The sequence below is a fragment of the Carcharodon carcharias genome, chromosome 17 (assembly GCF_017639515.1).
Source record: "Carcharodon carcharias isolate sCarCar2 chromosome 17, sCarCar2.pri, whole genome shotgun sequence".
Classification (NCBI taxonomy): Eukaryota; Metazoa; Chordata; class Chondrichthyes; order Lamniformes; family Lamnidae; genus Carcharodon; species Carcharodon carcharias.
The window spans coordinates 50,440,810-50,459,624 of record NC_054483.1 but is presented as its reverse complement, the minus strand read 5'-3'; positions in this window follow the sequence as shown (position 1 = coordinate 50,459,624).

Below are 18,815 nucleotides of genomic sequence, written 5' to 3'. Positions count from 1 at the left end.
CACTAGTCAGACATCAGCAGGAGACCAGACAACACCAGGAGACCTGACACCAGCAGGAAACCAGACGCCAGTTGGAGACCAGACATCCAGGAGACCAGTTGCCACCAGGAGACCAGACACCATAAGGAGACAAAACACCACCTGGACATGTGACCAATCCCATCAGGAGACCAGTTCCCAGCAGGAGACCAGTTCCCACCAGGAGGCCAATTCTCACCTGGAGGCCAATTCCCACCAGGAGGCCAATTCCCACCGGGAGATCAGTGACTGCAGCTTGACAGAGTCAAGTTGTTCTAATCAGCTCTGCTATTGGCCACTATCATTTCCTTTGAAAGGTTTATAATCATTGAACTGCTAATTACTTTAACTGTTTCACTTTTGCTAAAAACTGCAGAGTCAATTTTATGGAGGTGGGGGTGGGGGAGGGAGGGAGGGAGGAGGGGGATGGGGGAGAACAGTTACTGTCCCCGACTTTGACAGTGGTGCTCCCTTAAGTGGCCTAGAGATGCGCTTGGCAGCCAGTTAGCAGCCGTGGAGGTGGAAATGGAGATGGAACCGCTCAAGTGTGAGTGCGATTTAGACAGGATTTGGCAGCCATTAATGTGGCCGCTGTTTCATTGTTTTGCCTTCAGCATGGAAGATGGCTTAGGAGAGGTAGAGATCTGGAACTTGGGGAAGGGCAGCCCTTTGATTCTCGGTTGTGGACTTGGAGCTCCTCCTCAAGGCCGTAAGGGAGAGGGAGGTCAGCCCTTTTTCCAGAGGGTGCTGCGAGGAGGCCACCCTCCCAGACCTAGGAGGCCTAGATCGAAGTGACTAACACAGTGTATGGTGTGCAGAAACTGGGTCCCGTGCAGGAAGAGGTTCAATGACTTTATTTGCTCTGGCAAGGTAAGTGAAACATGAACATTCAGGACAGGCCTCAGAGTATTCACCCTCCAGCAGACACACCAGCTGAGGAGCCTTAGGATTCATGCTGCTCTGGAACATAGGAGGAGCACATGCCCAGGGCACTTACTGACCCCTTAGAGTGGCTTAGAGCTGCCAATGTCGCTGAGGACCTGTCAGCAATGAAACTTTCAGCTTCTAATAAATAGGCACAGTTTGCATTGCCCGAATGGCTACCAGTGCCTGACCATACTCTCTATTGCCCTTACAGGAGAAATGTGCCCATAATGCCTAGGAGTGCGCCTAGATGGGTGGGTTGGTTCCACAACTTCCCAATTTCACCATCATGGAGGAGGGAGCCAATGGCATCGTCAGGATCGCTGACCACGAGAAAGTCAGGCAAGGTGAGATGGGCATCAATGGTGGGAATGGCGATTAGATTCATTATGGCGGTACATTACAGTCCAACCCATCCAAAAGCGTACTGAGCACTGAGCTGTATTAAACATCTCTGCACTGCAGAGGGTTCTGCTCTCCAAAGATCTCAGATGTCTTCTTGCATCTCCCACAGGAGGGGACATCGAGGCAATAAGACCGACATCCTCACTATCAACAGGCCAAGCTGGAACAGAGCAGAGCCCAATCCAAGAGCTATCACAGCTTACAAGCTCACCTCCACCAGCGCAGATCCCAGTCACCTTGGTGGGTCTTCCCACTCGGTTAGATACAGTGGCATTGGGTGAAGGGGATTGCGCTAATGTGCAGCAGGAGGTGGCAGAGGCAGTTGTAGGCACTTCCTTTCAAAGGAAGGAGGACAGCCACAGCCCTGCTCAGTTAGGCACAAGTTCAAGGCCTCAGGAGTCACAGGAAAGAAGGTTTTACTTAGACCGGCATTTGAAGATGTGTTCCCACATGCCGGAGTTCCCTGAGGCAGCACAGGGTCACGGGCAGAGAATGGAGGAATACATCCACTCCACGTACGCCACAATGGTTCAGCACTACGAGTACATGAGCTCAGCCTTTGAGAGAGTGGCTAACTTCATGGAAAACCGTTTGTGGAAACACTTAGACGTGCAGGCAGGAACTGTGCACTGCTGTCCACAGGATGCTTGTCACTCTATATAGCCAGCCAGTGGCAGAGAAATATTTAAAGGGAATACCAGCTGCAGACCAGCTGGTTGCCCCCCACCAGCCCTCTGGAGAACCTGCAAAGGTCAGGGATTGTCACTGCAGAGCGTGTAGATGCCACTTCTCATGGGGCAGCTTCAACCTCCTCAGCCCCCTTGGCTCCTCTGATAGTGGGAGCCTCTGTGTGGTAGAGTCAAGTGACAAAGGCTGCCCCTGCAATGATACAAGTTCAGCAGCCCCTGGAGATTCCCTCAGCGGTAGCTCCATGACGAGAACAACTGCCACATGTATCCCAGCCGCAAGTCAGGACAAGCAAGCAGGCAGCCTGCACCTCCTCGAAGGTCACAGGAGAGCACTGCATAGAAGTGGTCGCGCGCAGAGGCCACTGCTTTGTGCGGAGCACTGAGTGGGTCACCGGGGTGTCTTCTTCATGTATCTGTGCACAATTTTCCTTTCAGAGCATTATGTGAATATGTTCATCATGACACATGAAGCCAGATGTGTAAATTTCCTTTTATTAATGGAAGGAGAAGAAAAGAGGTATGAAGTGGTGAAGGTGAACAAGGATCCATCTATAGTGATTGTGAGACCTCTGGGCAGATGTGCACCTTTCATTGGTGCTAAGAGTTTACATGTTCCAGGCTGTGTCTTCAATGGAAATGTTAGCATAGGCAGCTCAGAGTGGGTTCCATATTGTGTCATTGTTCCTGTATCAGAGGGACTCACTCAAAATGAGCCTGGATCAGATGATTCTTAACATTGATGACAACCCAATGAGACCATCGAGCCCCATTCTGGGCCTGGCCACCTCTCTGGGCAGCCTCAATGTTCTGCTTCCTGCTCCTCTTTCACGTCCTGTTCCTCCTCTTCCTCCGCTGAACTGTGTCCTTCCAGGGTCTCGCCTCCATACGGTCCACTTCTCTCTGGAGGGTCATTTTATGGAAAGTGCAGCAGACCACCACAATGAGCGGGACCTTTGCCGGAGTGTACTGCAGAGGGCCACCCAACCGGTCCAGGCACCGGAACCTTATCTTCAGAAACCCCATGGGCCTGGAAAGTTGTCCTAGGGAACAGTTGGCATTGGTTTTTCACCTCTGTGCCTTTGTCTGGGGCTCGCGTTGAAGGGTGAGTAGCCATTGCTTCAAAGATATCCTTTATCCCTGAGGATTCATCCATGGAGTTTAAGATTGGAAGTGAAGATTTGGAGTGAAGCAGCCTGGACTGGCAGTGGGTGTTTACTGCCCACTCTCTCTCCAATGTGTGCTGAGCCAGGCAGGACCATCACCAACAAGATAGAATCTAACTGTCGCCCCTTGACATTCAATGGCATTACCATCAATGAATCTCCCACTAACAACATCCTGGGGGTGACCATTGACCAGAAACTGAACTGGACTAGCTATATAAATACTGTGGCTATAAGATCAGGTCAGAGGCTTGGAATCCTGCAGCAAGCAACTCACATCCTGACTCCCCAAAGCCTGTCCACCATCTACAAGGCACAAGTCAGGAGTGTGATGGAGTACTCTCCACTTGCATTGGTGAGTGCAGCTTCAACAACACACAAGAAGCTCGACACCATCCAGGACAAAGCAGCCCACTTGATTGACATTCCATTTACAAACATTCCCTCCCTCCACTATTGATGCACAGTAACATCAGTGTGTACCATCTACAAGATGCACTGCAGGAATTTACCAAGGCTCCTTCGACAGCGCCTTCCAAACCCATGACAACTACCATCTAGAAGGACAAGGGCAGCAGACAGATGGGAACACCACCACCTGGAAGTTCCCCTCCAAGACACTCACCATCCTGACTTGGAAATAAATCACCATTCCTTCACTGTCACTGGGTCAAAATTCTGGAACTCCTGTCCTAACAGCACTGTGGGTGTACCTATACCACATGGACTGCAGTGGTTCAAGAAGGCTGCTCACCACCACCTTCTCAAGGGTAATTTGGGATGGGAAACAAATGCTGGCCCAGCCAGCGACTTATGGCCCACATCCCATGAATGAATAAAAAAAATTCACCTGACCTGCCCCAGATAGCACATGCAGCCCATGTGCCTCCCTCCCTCAAAATCAGAACATGGCCCTTAATGAGCTCTCCATGAGTTCTTGCACAGTGTTAATTGGCCTTCTTAGTGGATCGCATGGAATCTTGGGGCTGTATCACCTGTCCTGGTGAAACTCACTGGCACAGGGAATGGCATCAGGAAACTGGCACACTGGCCAGTGTGGGTATTTTCTTCTCTGTTTCTGCCATTGGTGACTTGACAATTCAATCCTTCAGCTCAAATTTCCTCTCACCTTGCAATGGTGCCCGTTGGCCCTAGGTGATCTGCCCACACTAGCCCGCTAACCCTTTCGCAGGTTTACACCAGTATCCCTTGCACCCACATTACCTGGGGAGACAAAAAAGGCAATGACATTGCATGAGATAATTTCTTCATTTGCATAGCATCAGATAATGGCTACATGCCCAAATTCTGACAAGCGAGAACAAAAGATTGGGAATCCAGGTGTAACTGGGTCCTGTTCTGATTGGCTGTTCCTTGCCCCAGGTTCATAGGAAACACATTTCCTCAGCTTCTCTTGTTCTACCATTGTTACTTTGGCGCAAACCTAACTTTTGTGTGTGATTTTCATCAAGGTTAAGGTGCTGGAGTGGGAAGATTTTGCAGGAAATTCAACCTCATTACACTGTGCTAAATCTTGGCCTCCTCTCCTCTATGTCCTATTGCTGGACATTTCTCTTCCAGAGGAGATCTGCCATTTCTCCATGCTACAGTCTGTCAGATGGTCAGTCATTTTGTAAAAGTATTGTATCCTCCACACCTGGATTCACAGTGTTATTTTAATAGATTATATGGCTCTTTAACTACTTGACAAGAAGGCAAGAACCTGAATTTATATAGCACCTTGCACAGCGTCAGGACATTCTGAAGCACTTTATAGCCAGCAAAATACTTTTCAAGTGTAATCACTGCTGTAATATAGCAAATGCGGCAGCCAATTTTCACATGCATGCTCCTATACACAGCAATGTAATAATGACCAGATAATCCATTTTAGTGATGTTCAAGTATTGGCCAGGACACCAGATAGAACTCCCCTGCTGTTCAAGTCGTGCCACCGAATCTTTTTATGTCCACCTGAAAGGGTAGACCTGGGAGCTCTGAGTGCTGGGAATGTAAACTTTCTCATTCCCCAGTGCCAACTTTCATGGGTGCAAAGATAAAAAGGTGAAAGACAGCAACAAAATCACTTCACAATGGGCTCCAACATGAAAGAGTATAGCACATCTCATACTTTCAGTATCACCATTACAATGGAGAGAGGAATAATAAACGTGTACATTAAATGTTTGTACAATAATGTTAGTTGTAATTAATAAGGCTTAAGTTATAAAATTGTACTGCACATAAGTTTCGTGATTGAATGTCTTAATTTGTATGTATTATTGGAATATAAGTGGAACAGAAGTGAACTGAGGTTGGGACACATGTTGCATTTGGACTTCAGTGAGTCCAGCATTAGCAGTAAACAGAAGCCAAAATTGGGATATAGATTGGTTAAAAGGTTGACCTAAGAACTAGAATTGTAAGAAAAGGGTCGAGGTTAGTTTGTTGCAGGAAAGCCATGAGTACTTCTCCCATTAGTCATGAATTGTAAATATAGAGTGTAGATTGAGGTTAGGTTGTTGTAGGGAATCCATGAGCTCACTTCCAATTGGTCAGGAGTTACAAATATTTGGGAAAAGTTATTAATTGCATTTATACAAGTGCTCAGACTTGGGCTGAATGTTGTAAAAGCTTCTTGAAAAAAAAGCATATAAAAATAGGGGATCAGCAGTGGGATCTTTGCATTTGCCAGGGGGTAGCATTAGTCTCAGATTTGCTGAAAGGGGGTTCTTGCCAGGGGAGAGTTAGGAGTTAATAGTTGTGCCAGTCGACAGGAAAGGTTTGGGGTTTGCCGCAAGTAACCCAGGGTTAAATTTGGATTTAGGGATTTCCTCAAGAAATCTAAAGGTGACTATCGACTAGGGATTGCCATAAGAATCCAGAAGTAAGGTTAGGGATTGCCATAAGAATCCAGAAGTAAGGTTAGGGATTGCCATAAGAATCCAGAAGTAAGGTTAGGGATTGCCATAAGAATCCAGAAGTAAGGTTAGGGCTTGCCATAAGAAGTCCAATTAGAATACATTTTTAGGACTAAAGGCAGTTGCTTTAAGACAGTGAAAGCTGCCTTTGGCAATTGTAGAGTAGAAGCGAGAGAGAGAGATTTAAAAAAAAGCATTCAGCAAGTGGCTGTGAAATAGATAGACTGGGAAATTAGAAGTCTTAAAGCTGCAAGTGGGATTTCGTATATATATTAGAATTAAGTGGATTAATTCAAGACATTGAGAGTCAAGAGACTAGATCCTAAGGACCAAGAAGAGAAGACCCCAGAAGTCCTGGGATCCATGAAAAAGACAGTGGGGTGGAATTTTATGCCAGTGGGATTTTACAATCCCGCCGAAGTCAATGGACTTTTGAAGGCCGCACTGCATTTTATGGCCCCGCACCTGCCATGATGGGGCTGTACAATTCTGCCCAGTGTATCATGCCATGCCTCAACTAATGGAATGTAAAGTATTAATCTTTGTTGTCCATTAAACCTTGTTAGTTTGCATTCAAAATGAGTGACTGTCCTTTCTGCAAATAAGGTTATTCCCCGAGAAGAATTTTCTTACTCTGGGGTTTAGCATAGAGGTCAAACCCTACAATGACATTGCTGAAAATGTGTTTCTATCCTGTAGTATTTTAAATCTGTTTAGCTACTGTGAATACTGAAAAAACTTACAAAGAATCCCTTTGTTAAATACCTGTATAAGATACAATAGCTGCATTTGCCAGTATCACTTGGTAATGTAAAGATCCTTATCTTATGGAGTCCAAGATGCAACAAAGATTAAAGTAAGAAAGCTTCCTCAACTGATGCAGATGAGACCTTCAGAAAGTTGTCCTATTCTTGCTTAGCAAAGACCAGACACTTTGCAGTTTAATGATCATTCACTGTTAGAGACCCGATTCCATTCATACTTGTTAACACACAGCTACTCCAGCATGAGTGAGCCGGGCGACTTGCTCAGATTCCTTTTGACATTTCGACAAACAGTGCCTGCTGTAGGAGGCTCATCAGTGGGAGTCAGGCAGCAATGACTGGCACAATTCACCTTCCCTTTGCTGGAAGCAGGCAGGTTTTTCCATTGCCAATTCATTAATACAGAAGCCCACAGCCTTACTAATTTCCAATATGCCTAATTATTCAAATTTGCAGTTTCTTTAATGCCGATTACTCATCCATGATCCACCTAAACAACAATAGAAAGGCAGCATCTGTTTTCTGAGAGCTGGAATGAGGCGCAAACTTATCAAAGGAAGCTCACTGTATGTCACAATAGAGATGCAAGGCCTGTGGAAACAATGCCTATTTCCTCTCATTACTCATCCTTTGAAGGGTTAGTAATGAGCATATTGTCCTTGATGTTACTACCCCATGGCTCATTGTCATGGTCAGACACCCCCATTTTATGGAGATGTACTAACTAGCTATGGAGGCTTTGTAATGTCTCTGGCTCTGAGCCAGAAGCTCTGGGTTCAAGTCCCACCTCAGGACTTGACGGTCAAAGAAGGTGTGTTTGTAATGTGGCCACACAGGTTGATTATTAACTGGCAAATCCTCCCAACACACCCCAATAGCAGGTGGTAAGAGTGGAAGAGATTCCTGGTCAAACATGTCTCAGAAAGAAAATGGAAACTTCTATCATAGCTCCAGACTATAGTATGCACGTAAAAGTGTGTGTTGCCACAGCAACATGGACTGTCTGAGTAATCTGTAACACAACACCACTGACGAAATATGATTTTGAATCTTCAGTGTACAATTTCTTTATTACTCATTCAAAGCATGTGGCTATGTTGAAATGTATTGTCCATTTGTTGTGTCCCTTGAGAAGATGGTGATGGGCCTTCTTCTTGAATCACAGCAGTCCCACAAATAGCAATATGATAGTGACCAGATGATCTGTCTTTGTGATGTTGATCGAGGGATAACTACTGGTCAAGACACCAGGCAGAACTCCTCTGCCCTTTTACGCCCATCTGAGAGGGTAGGTGCTGCCTTGGTTTAATATCTCACCTGAGACGGCACCTCTGGCAGTGCAGAATTCCCTTAGTACTTCACTGGAGTGTCAGCATGGATTTTTGTGCTCAAGTCCTGGAGTGGAACATCAACCCAGAACCTTGTGACTCAGAGGGGAGAGTGAATAGTAAAATTATTGCTGTTTCCATTCATTCGAAGCCTTCTGCACCCAATTTGTTTTGTGGATCTTATATGGCCCTGACCAGCATTGCATCCAACAATTTAGATTTTTCATTGACTAAAGTTATATAAAAATAAATATTTATCCTTCAGTTGATCATTTGATCACGAGATATAGAATGTGGGCCTTAAGTTTAAAGACTATCCCACTTAGAAATCTTTCTTTTCTACTGTGAAATGCAGTGAGAGGTCCAATTTGCGTTAATTTAAATTTTTCCATTTATTACCAATAGAATTCAGTTGTTTCATAGCATCAAATAGCTTCCACATAGTCCTTTACCAAACTGGTGTCAGGATTCTAATTATGTAGTTTTGTGGATGATTTTATTGATATCTTGGGGGGCTAATTTAGGAAAAGAGTTAAAACAGGTGTTAAGTGGGTGCAGTGCTCATAAGACACACCTATTTAGAGGCCTGCTTTAAGCTGCAATTTTGGAAGTACTTGGTGATTATCACAATTTAAATATGCCTGGTGGAGCTAAACCAGATCTGCACGTTTGCCATTCATGCACTGATTAGGAACAATTTTCGTGGAATGGTATGTGCAGCCTGCAGGAATGTAATTCCACTGAGGTATGTTGGCTGACAGATAATGGCATGTATCAGAATAGGGGTCAGGGATAGAGGGGGGCATCACTCAGGTTCTCAGATGCAGCACTGGAGGCCCAGAGGAGGAGGGATGTCCTGTACATGCATTGAGTGGTGGGGGGGATGGTGAGAAGGAGGCCACAGAGGCAATTAATTTAGCGGATGTTGAAAGCGATCGCCAGGAAAAGACAGCCAGGAGTCTTGCCCCAAGATGTGACTCCAGAACCAGAAAACATCTAATGATTTGACCCGAGCACTCCCATTTCACTAAAACATTTCTCAATGATGAACCAACCACCATCATCACAACCTTAACACACTGCATCCACCATCTCCCTATACACTGACATTCACACACCCCACACTAATGTAACATTCACAGGCACTATTCTCACCTCAGACACATCTCACAGTTCTACAAACATGAGGCTGTCTCTCTCTCTCTCACACGCACACGCGCACACACACACATGCACATATACACACACACTCACTCTCTGACACACACATGCTCACGCACACGCACTCTCTTATACTCACACACATATTTATACACACTGTTATGGACAGTGGGGATTTAGTTTAAACAGCTCTGATTTCTCTCACCAGAAGTCCATAAGAGTGGTGTATTTCCCAGCCCCTCAATTTTGGTGTGATCCAATTTTTATTAACAAACCCACAGTAAAGTCAAGATGGGGTAGCCTCAGAGGGGTAGTTTATTCACATACGCTCAGAATACGAGAGGACGGTTGCAACATAGCCTCCCTTTCACCCCCTACAATAAAAGTGGGGCCATAGAGAAAGAAAGATTTACAGGGCAAAGACCACAGAATAAAGAATTATTGTTTCACATGAGTCTGGAGTCCAGAATCAAAGTCCAATGGTACATTCTTTCACAGAGGTTGGCAGGTTGAAAACTGATGCTGGATATTTCCAGTAGAGATAACTTCCACAATGGGTTAGGCATGTAGAGATGAATTAGTAATGTAGGCAAAGGATTGGAAGTTCAAAAGTCCCAGTAGAAACAGTGTAGCTGGGTGGTCAGGTAGTCAAACCTGGATCAAGCCCTTTTTGAGCTGCTGCTTGTTAGATGGAAAATGGCACACTGATTGGCGGTACAGCAAGACTATGTAACTGGTTCTCCCAGCTAGGGGTGGGGTCATGTGATTCCCACTTTTCCACTTTGGCTTTAAGAATGGAAGTACATTCTTTTGTCTGGATTCTTGAGATTGTTAATGGTTTAGCCAATATGAATTTGAAAGGAGGTTGCAAGGTCCTTTGTCCTAGCAGACTAGTAGTCTCCATTGGCCAGGCCTGGCTTATGAAATGTAGATGGCCTTTGTGTAATTCCCTTTGAATTTGGTCTCTGCAATCCACAGGGTCGTTAACATCTCTTCAGATATAACGAGGTGCAAATTTCTTTAATATTGCTAGATTAGCTCCTATCGTTCAAAGGTCACAGCCAATAATTTTCTTTTGTTCAGGGTTACAGGCAGACATAGCTACAGCCTTTCTAAAGTCTTTGTGCAGTTTTAAGGATTTTAGGAAATAGCTATGTTGATTTCTATATTTCATAAAAATATAGTGTGTGGTCTTAGCTCCGTTACATACACACACACACACACACACATACAGACACAGACACACACAGACACACACACACACACACACACACACACACACACACCTGTCAATACATTCATTCACAATCATGCACTTCCTTTTCCAGGACAAGATAGCACCTAACAGGCAGCAGCAGAATTTGACTGGGGGAGGGGAAGCATGATTCCATGATATCAGTCCCCTTGAGCAGGTAGTGCTAGTGGTGATCAGGAAGAAAATGTGAGACACTTTGTTCACAGGCGGAATGAGGGAATGCCACCTAGAGTTATGTAGCCTCCCCACCTTCCTTACATATCCACAACCATTCCTGATCCCTAATGCTCTCACCACACACGTCCTCCACATGTTCTGTATCCTAAGCTTCTAGCTTTATCATTGCAGGCTTGCAGAATAAACTTACACCTCACATTGCCCCAGTCATTAGTGCCTTAATGATTCTCGGAGCAGCCATTCCTAGAATGTCCTTCAAATCCTTTACCAAGATAAGGTGGGGCTGGCCAACTAACCTGGATACTAAAGTGCATCCGAGGTGGTCAATATGGAACCTTTAGTTGCAACGCTAGTTCAATCTGCATTAGTGCAAGACGCCACCTTGGTAAAGGAGTTGAAGCTTGCCCTAAGAACGGTTATTTGGGAGGGTCAGTAAGAGACTGACTGATAATTAAATTGCCTGCTAGCTTAAAAAAGCTGCATGTCATTTCAGTGGGTAACACTTTATTTACTGAGCTCTCCTAACAGCAACCCGCTGAATAGGAGTAAACCCGTCATTGTGAGGATTTCAAACTCTATGTAAAGGCCTGATTAGCTTTCAATGTTCACTCACTGATTGAGATCAACTGGCGATTCGGTGTTTGAAAAGGACTTTTGAGACACATAAGGAGATTTTCTGAGGCGTTTTGTCAAGTCCTCGCCAACACTCTTTCAACATTTTCCACAGAAATTCTCTTAGGACATCACCTAAAAAAAGTGTGCTGTGCTGCTTTACTTTACAGGGACCTTACAGGAGTCACCAGGAGAATGTTTAGTAATAGGGCATTTTGCTAGGGAGATTCCTTGGGTCTGTAGGAGGAATGAGATGAGGAAATGAGGTCAGAACTGCAGGACAGAGGGACAGAAAGGTGGGGGGAGCTCACAGCCAGAGGCCCTGTGCACCAAGGGTCATCAGAGAGCAATGTTCCCATTCACATGGCCCAGGCCCACTGCATGTGGAGACTGCGCATTACCAAGGAGATCATGATAGAAATCTGTAGCCTCGTGGAATGAAGACTCAGATGTCGCAGCTCAAGGAGGACAGCATTGCCTCTACCAATCACGGTAGCACTTATTTTTTATGCTGCTGGGACCTTTCAGGCTGCCACAGGTGATATCTGTCACATCTCACAATTCTCTATGCACATCTATATAAGGGGGTTCTCTGTGGCTCAATACAGTCTGATGAATGAGTGTGGGCAGAATTTAATGCCCACCCAGAGGCAGGTTCCCAGGCGAGCTTGGCCATTTGATCAGGTGAGAGGGTACAGGTGGAAACCGTGCCACCTCCTCACCTTCCCCAATTAAGGTCGCGGTGGGAAGGCTTATTTTTTTTTGTTGTTAAAATTTCTTTATTTACATGGAAATATTTCTTTACATAAAATTAGATTTATAATTGATAGTTGTACAGAAGAACTGGTTCAATATTCAGAAATTTATTATTAAAGGTTGAATTTTTTTTCTGAAGTACATTTATTAAATATTGTAAAGATCAATTTGTCTGTTCAGTATCATCGTATAAGCAATGTCAAACATTGCTGGATACAAGAAAATTACACTTAAAATTTTCAGACTTATTATTTCTATGAGACAAATACATAGAAAGCAGGTACAACAGGTACAGTTTCCCAATGTTAAGTACATGGTATTGTGGTAGTCACAAAATTACTTCTTGTGATAAGGGTCATCTTGATTATTTAATTGGAAATTAGATTTTGTGGATTCTTGCATCAGCTCATATAGCTGTCCAACCTGTTCTCCATTAAAATTATTTAGTTTATTTGCTGTCAGGTCAGCTTCATAGTGGGCCTTCTGCTTTGGATGCATCATGCTCTCTGTAGCTTGTGCCTGTAGTATATCTGCATATGCCTCCCGTTCCTCGATGAATCTGTTGGCCTTCTGCACTTCGGCCGCTCTATTGGCTTGTTGGTGGCCTTCCCACCTTGACACCAATTGAGGCCTTTAAGTGGCCAATTAATCCCCAGTTAAGGCTGCCAGTGGGTGGGGGATTCACCATGTGGAGAGACTGACAAGCAAACCCTACCAAATTTGCTTGTGGCCTCGTTGAGGGAGGTCCCTTGTTCAAAGGTACTCAGAACCTGAGCGAGGGATCCAGCATCAGGAAGGGTGGGTTGGGGTAACTTACTGAGAGCCACCTCCATGTCTTTTATTCCAACCTTAACTCGCTGATGACCCTCTACCTATGACCCCCATTCCGCTGGTCACTTACGTTGATCCAGGAATCTAACAATGATTCCTGATGAAGGCCTAAGTGAATTATCAGCAGAAGACATTACTCCTGTTATTGCTGCTGGTACTGGGGAGCTTTCAGTCTCTGGTGAGCTGACAGCTCTTGAGGTGGGGGGGTGATATTTTTACCCCACTGGGGGGAAGTCCTGCAATTAAATATATCCCGTGCAGCTGGGAGCCCCAGCAGCAGGGTTCCTGCTGCCAGTTAGGAACTTAGGGCTGACTTTTGTCGTTGACAAGCAGGGGGGCGGGGCCCACTCGCCGACGCGCAAAATGACACAGGATGACATCGGGGGAAACCCCCGACGTCATCCTACCTCATTTAAATTTTCAGGAAGGCGGGGGCACAGCGAAATCAGCTGTGCACCCTCCGACCTGTCAATGGCCAATTGAGGCCATTGACAGGATCATTAAAACAATTAAAGGACCTGACCATCCAACCTTAAGGTTGGCGGGGAGGCCAGGAGCCCCGGTGGCAAATGGATAAAACATGAAACCTCATCCAGCGGTGGGATGAGGTTTCATGTAGGGATTTAAAAAGTTTGTTAAAGTTTTACTGTAATTAATGAACATGTCCCATCTCATGAGGGGGACATGTTAAGGATGTTTTTTTTTTCTGTTTTTAATATTCTTAAAACTGTAAGCGATCTCTCTTGAGGCAGCACTTAGTCTCAGGGAGATGTGCGCTCTTTTGTACACATGTGCGAAAGAGCGCACTCTCGCTTTTGGGGAATTCCCCCCCACCCACACAGGAAGCACATAGCGCTTCCCATCAGACGTCACACTGGGCGGGCCTTAATTGGACTGCACACATTAAACGGCGTCGGGGCCCGCTTCTCCGGCAGGGATCAGCTCTGGAGATTGGGTTGGCTCACTTGCCCAGCAGGCAGAAAATTCTGCCCTTAATTTCCTCAGGGCTACCAGAGATCGGGTAGGCAGGGTGTGCCACCTACTCTGCCCTGAATATCATTCCCTATTACCAGAGAAGATCAGAGACTATTAGGAATCAACAGGATTATAGGATGCTGTATGGTCCAGGAAGCCATTAATTGTACCCAGGAGGAGAACCTGAGGCTTTAAGGCAGACAGCCCACACCTGGAAGGACACTTGCTGCTACTGAACTGAAGATCACTTTTGAGAGACTCTGGAGAACTGGTGACAGATGATGCACCTTCCTAAATGTACAATGCATCAGGACATCTGTTCCTTGCAACCCCTTCCTAATAAAGATCACAAAGAAAAAGAGACCCAATTCCATCATTATCTATTACCATAATCACACTGTACTGACATCAAAAACGAAGGAAATATTACACAACTTACAGCATTTATTAAATATTAAGCTATTTACCCTGGTGCTTACACTTAGTGGCTACCTGTAAGTACATTGGGCTATATTGCAGGGCTCCACCAGACCGGTTCAGGCACCAGAACCTCATCTTCAGCATCCCGAAGGTCTGCTCCACTAATGTGAGTTGTAGCATGAGCCTCATTATAGCGCTGCTGTGCTGCAGTCTGAGGCTGCCACACGGGTGTCATCAGCCACAAAGTTGTGTTCCTTCGCGAAGATAGCATCCGTGACCTCATGGATGCATTTCTGGCTGGAGGCTTGCGATATCCCACAGGGGTTCTAAAAAGGTATATAGGATTTAAGAAGGCATATGCGACACTTGCTTTTATTAGCCGAGGCATAGAATATAAGAGCAGGGAGGTTATGTTGGAGCTGTATAAAATGCTCGTTAGGCCACAGCTGGAGTACAGTGTGCAGTTCTGGTCACCACACTATAGGAAGGATGTGATTGCACTGGAGAGGGTGCAGAGGAGATTCACCAGGATATTACCTGGCCTGGACCATTTCAGCTATGAAGAGAGACTGGATAGGCTAGGGTTGTTTTCTTTAGAGCAGAGAAGGCTGAGGGGTACCTGATAGAGGTTTACAAAATTATGAGGGGCATAGATAGGGTAGATAGGAAGAAACTTTTCCTCTTAGCGGAGGTGTCAATAACCAGGGGGCATAGATTTAAGGTAAGGGGCAGGAGGTTTAGAGGGGATTTGAGGAAAATTTTTTTCACCCAGAGGGTGGTTGGAATCTGGAACACACTGCCTGAAAGGACGGTAGAGGCAGAAACCCTCACAACATTTAAGAAGTATTTAGATGAGCACTTGAAATGCCATGGCATACAGGGCTATGGGCCAAGTGCTGGAAAATGGGATTAGAATAGATAGGTTCTTGATGTCCGACATAGACACAATGGCTGAAGGGCCTGTTTCTGTGCTGTATAACTCTATGACTCCATGGGGTCACCTGTGGAGCCCCAAAAGGAGTCACTGGCGTAAAAACTGAGTGTCACAGTCCCTTTCAGGGCCACGGACAGTGGATCCCTCCATGTCCCCGTGGCGCCAAATCCTGCAGTAGGTGGCAGATGTGACTGGCCAGTTCCCTAGACATGCACAGTCTTCAGTGACACTGGTCCTCATCTGCAGGAACGAAAGGCCGCGTCCATAGACCCTGGGGCTATCTAGGCACCGAGTAGCGACGGCTCACTGTGCCTCTTCAGCAGCGTGTGCGGGAGCTCCAACTGCCCCTTCTTCTTGAGGGTGCTGCTCCTTCCTCTGCCCAGCAGGCACCTCCATTGCTCTCTTCTCCTTTATCTCCGCTCTCTGTAAGCCATAACGCATACAGCTAATTCACCAGGTTCCATGCTCCTGATGTACTCCTCCTGCAGGATGAAAGAGAAATACCCATGGTTAGCTTGAGTTTACTAAGAACCTCTCTTGGTTAAGTCTGGAGGCTCCTTAACGCATCCCGGAGAGTGCTGACCACCACTTGGATGGCCAGAGTTTAATGTGCTGCATGGCTGCCCGAAACCCCACCTACCTCCACCCCACTCCTTCCGATTGGCAGCAGCTTTGCCCACTGGACTGCAGGCTGTGCTCTCAGCTCAGACACAGGCATTCTCCTAACCCACACTGCAAGGCTGCACTGTCAGCTTGAACCATGGAGGAGACTGGTCCAAACTGGGATGATGATATTGTAAGGGGCTGTGAGCACCTCCGTCAGTGACTGCTCCATGGCCAGCTTTAGCAAGGAGATTGTACAATGTGCCCAGTCGTCCAACAGTTCTACAGTCCACTAAAACGCTCATTAGTTTGGAGTCTGTGCCCGAGGGGTGTAAAGCTTTGCAGAACTGGTGACAATTTCATGCCTCTGTGTTGCTTGAGTGGGCAGATAAGCTAGAGGCCCAACTCCACGCATCTCAATGTGGCTGCATCTGAACTGTCTTGGATGTGGAGGAAGGTCACTTTATACAAAGTTTCCCTAATGTGTGGTTGCTTCCCTTCCCCCCACCCCTCATGTGCTTGTGCACTACCTTCAACAGCAGTGCAGCCCTTGCCCCCCCCCACCAAGTTGCCTCAACTGCAGGGCAGTCCTTGCACCAGCACCTGGACAGTTAACCAGCTGGAAAAAAGTAACTTGCCTGTACCCTCGCCTGGATGTGTGGTGCCTCAACCTTGGAGTCCAGCAGGTGACCCAGGTGAGCGCTGTGCAATGTTACTGTGCAGTCACCTCTGAGTTCCCCTCAAAGTGCAACCCACCAAGTGTATGCCTTATATACGCTGTTGTGAAACATGTTGGTGTGCAATCCTGCTGACATGCTTGGGTGATCCAATGTGAGGGGATGATTCTGGAGAGCTGGACTCATGATAATATGCAAACGTATTACAATGAGGTTCCTGACATCCGATGGTGGGAAACATGGCCCACCATTGACAGGCAGAGTGGACAATTGCAAACTAGTTTCACGCCATGATGTGTGCTCATGCCGCCAAATGCTCCTGATACCAGTGCGTACAGAAAACTCCACCCAATATCTGCTGGGTTGATGATTTCCAGAGCATGTCGAGCTGCTGCCTCATGTTGAATCTGGAAGATTTCACATTCTGTTTTAGCATCCTCAACTTTCTTCATAGGGAGTGCTGCTCTTGACAATATGTCAGGGATGTACATCTGTTTTCCTTGCCTGTATGTCACATCTAGGTGATACCTCTGTAAATGAAGTAACACTCTTTACAGACACTTTGGAGCAGATAGTGGTGGTTTGAGGAAAATGCTTTGAAGTGGCTTGTGGTCAGACTCCATTGTCACTTTGTCTCTCCTGAGCAGGTATTGATGAAAATGCTCACAAGAAAAGACAATAGCCAGGCACTCTTTCTCGATCTGAGCATTGCATCGTTCGGTTTGCGTTAGTGCCCTGGATGCAAATGCGACAGGTTGTCCTTGCTGCATTAGGGTTGCTCCAAGATCTGTCTCACTGGCATCACACTGCAAGGTGACTTCATCATTGAGATGATAGTACTTCAACACAGTCGTTGTCATCATCAGTTCTTTGATTTTAGTTAATGCTGCTTCTTGTTCTGTGCCCCAGTACCACTGCACATCCTTGGCAGTGAGCCGTAATGGTTCACACTCTGATGATGAATTAGGCAAAAGCTTTACTAATATTTCATGAGTCCAACAAATCTTTGCACTGCTTTCACATCTGCTGGTCACTGCATCGCTGCTATAGCTTTCACATTTTCAGGATCCGGGCAAAGACCTTCTACTGTCAGTACATGGCCTATGTACTTGACTTCGAGCATCTTCAATTGCAGTTTTTTCTTGTTCATCTTCAGGTTTATCTGGTGAGCTCTCTCTAGCAATTGCACTAGATTCTGGTCATGGTCCACTATGGCTTCTTCCATTGTGTCTCCACATCCATAGACTAGTAGATCATCCACTGTAGCTTCCACTCCGGGAAGATCACTGACTATCTCATGCTGCCTACACTGATGCTCTTCTGGAACCATGTAAGTGCCAAATGGCATGTACAACTATCTGTATCACCCGAACAGCTTTCAGAATATAGTTAGAAAACTGCTGCTTTCATTCAGCTTCACTTGCTAGTAATTATTCTTTGCATCTAGGGTAGTAAAGACCTTTGCCTTGATAAACTTTGGGGAAATTCTCTCGATGATTGGCATGGGGTAGTGAGATCTCTTCGATGCTTTGTTTAGATCCTTTGAGCCTATGCATGGTCTCAGCTTTCCAGATTGTTTCCCTGCTACCATGTTGCTAGTCCAGTCTGTAGGAGTTACTTTCTTGATTATCCCCAAGATTTCCAGCTCTTCTTTCTTGTTTTTTAGGCTGGATTTGAGGGCAGTTGGAACTCTTCTTGGCAGATGCTGAATTGGTCTTACACTCTCATCTACTTCTAGATCATATTCACCAGGCAGACTCCTCTAGGATCTGTTCAGCGGTCAATGATTTAGTGTGCTGTGACAGGTTGTAAATCTCTGGCACATTTAGGGTTACAAGTTCAAACTTTAGACTTTCTCCGACTGAGATATGAACATATAAATTCGGAGCAGGAGTGGCTTTTGCTTACTGTCTATGATCTGGAACTCTAGATCTTTATCCTTGCAATTGCATTGGGCTCTCAGGTTAATTTGTCCTTTCGGCATGAGTATCGTGCTATCATATAGCCTCAACCTTACTTCGAGGGCTTTATTTTTGGATCATCACATTGAGCCACTTTGTACAGGTCTGTGAAGGTCTTGATGTTGCATGATGCACCAGTGTCTATCTGACATTTCATATTCACTTGATGCTCCCCTTCTGCGGTCATCATTCTAACAGTCACAAATCACTCTCCTCTAAGTTTATTGTCCTCCTACCCTCT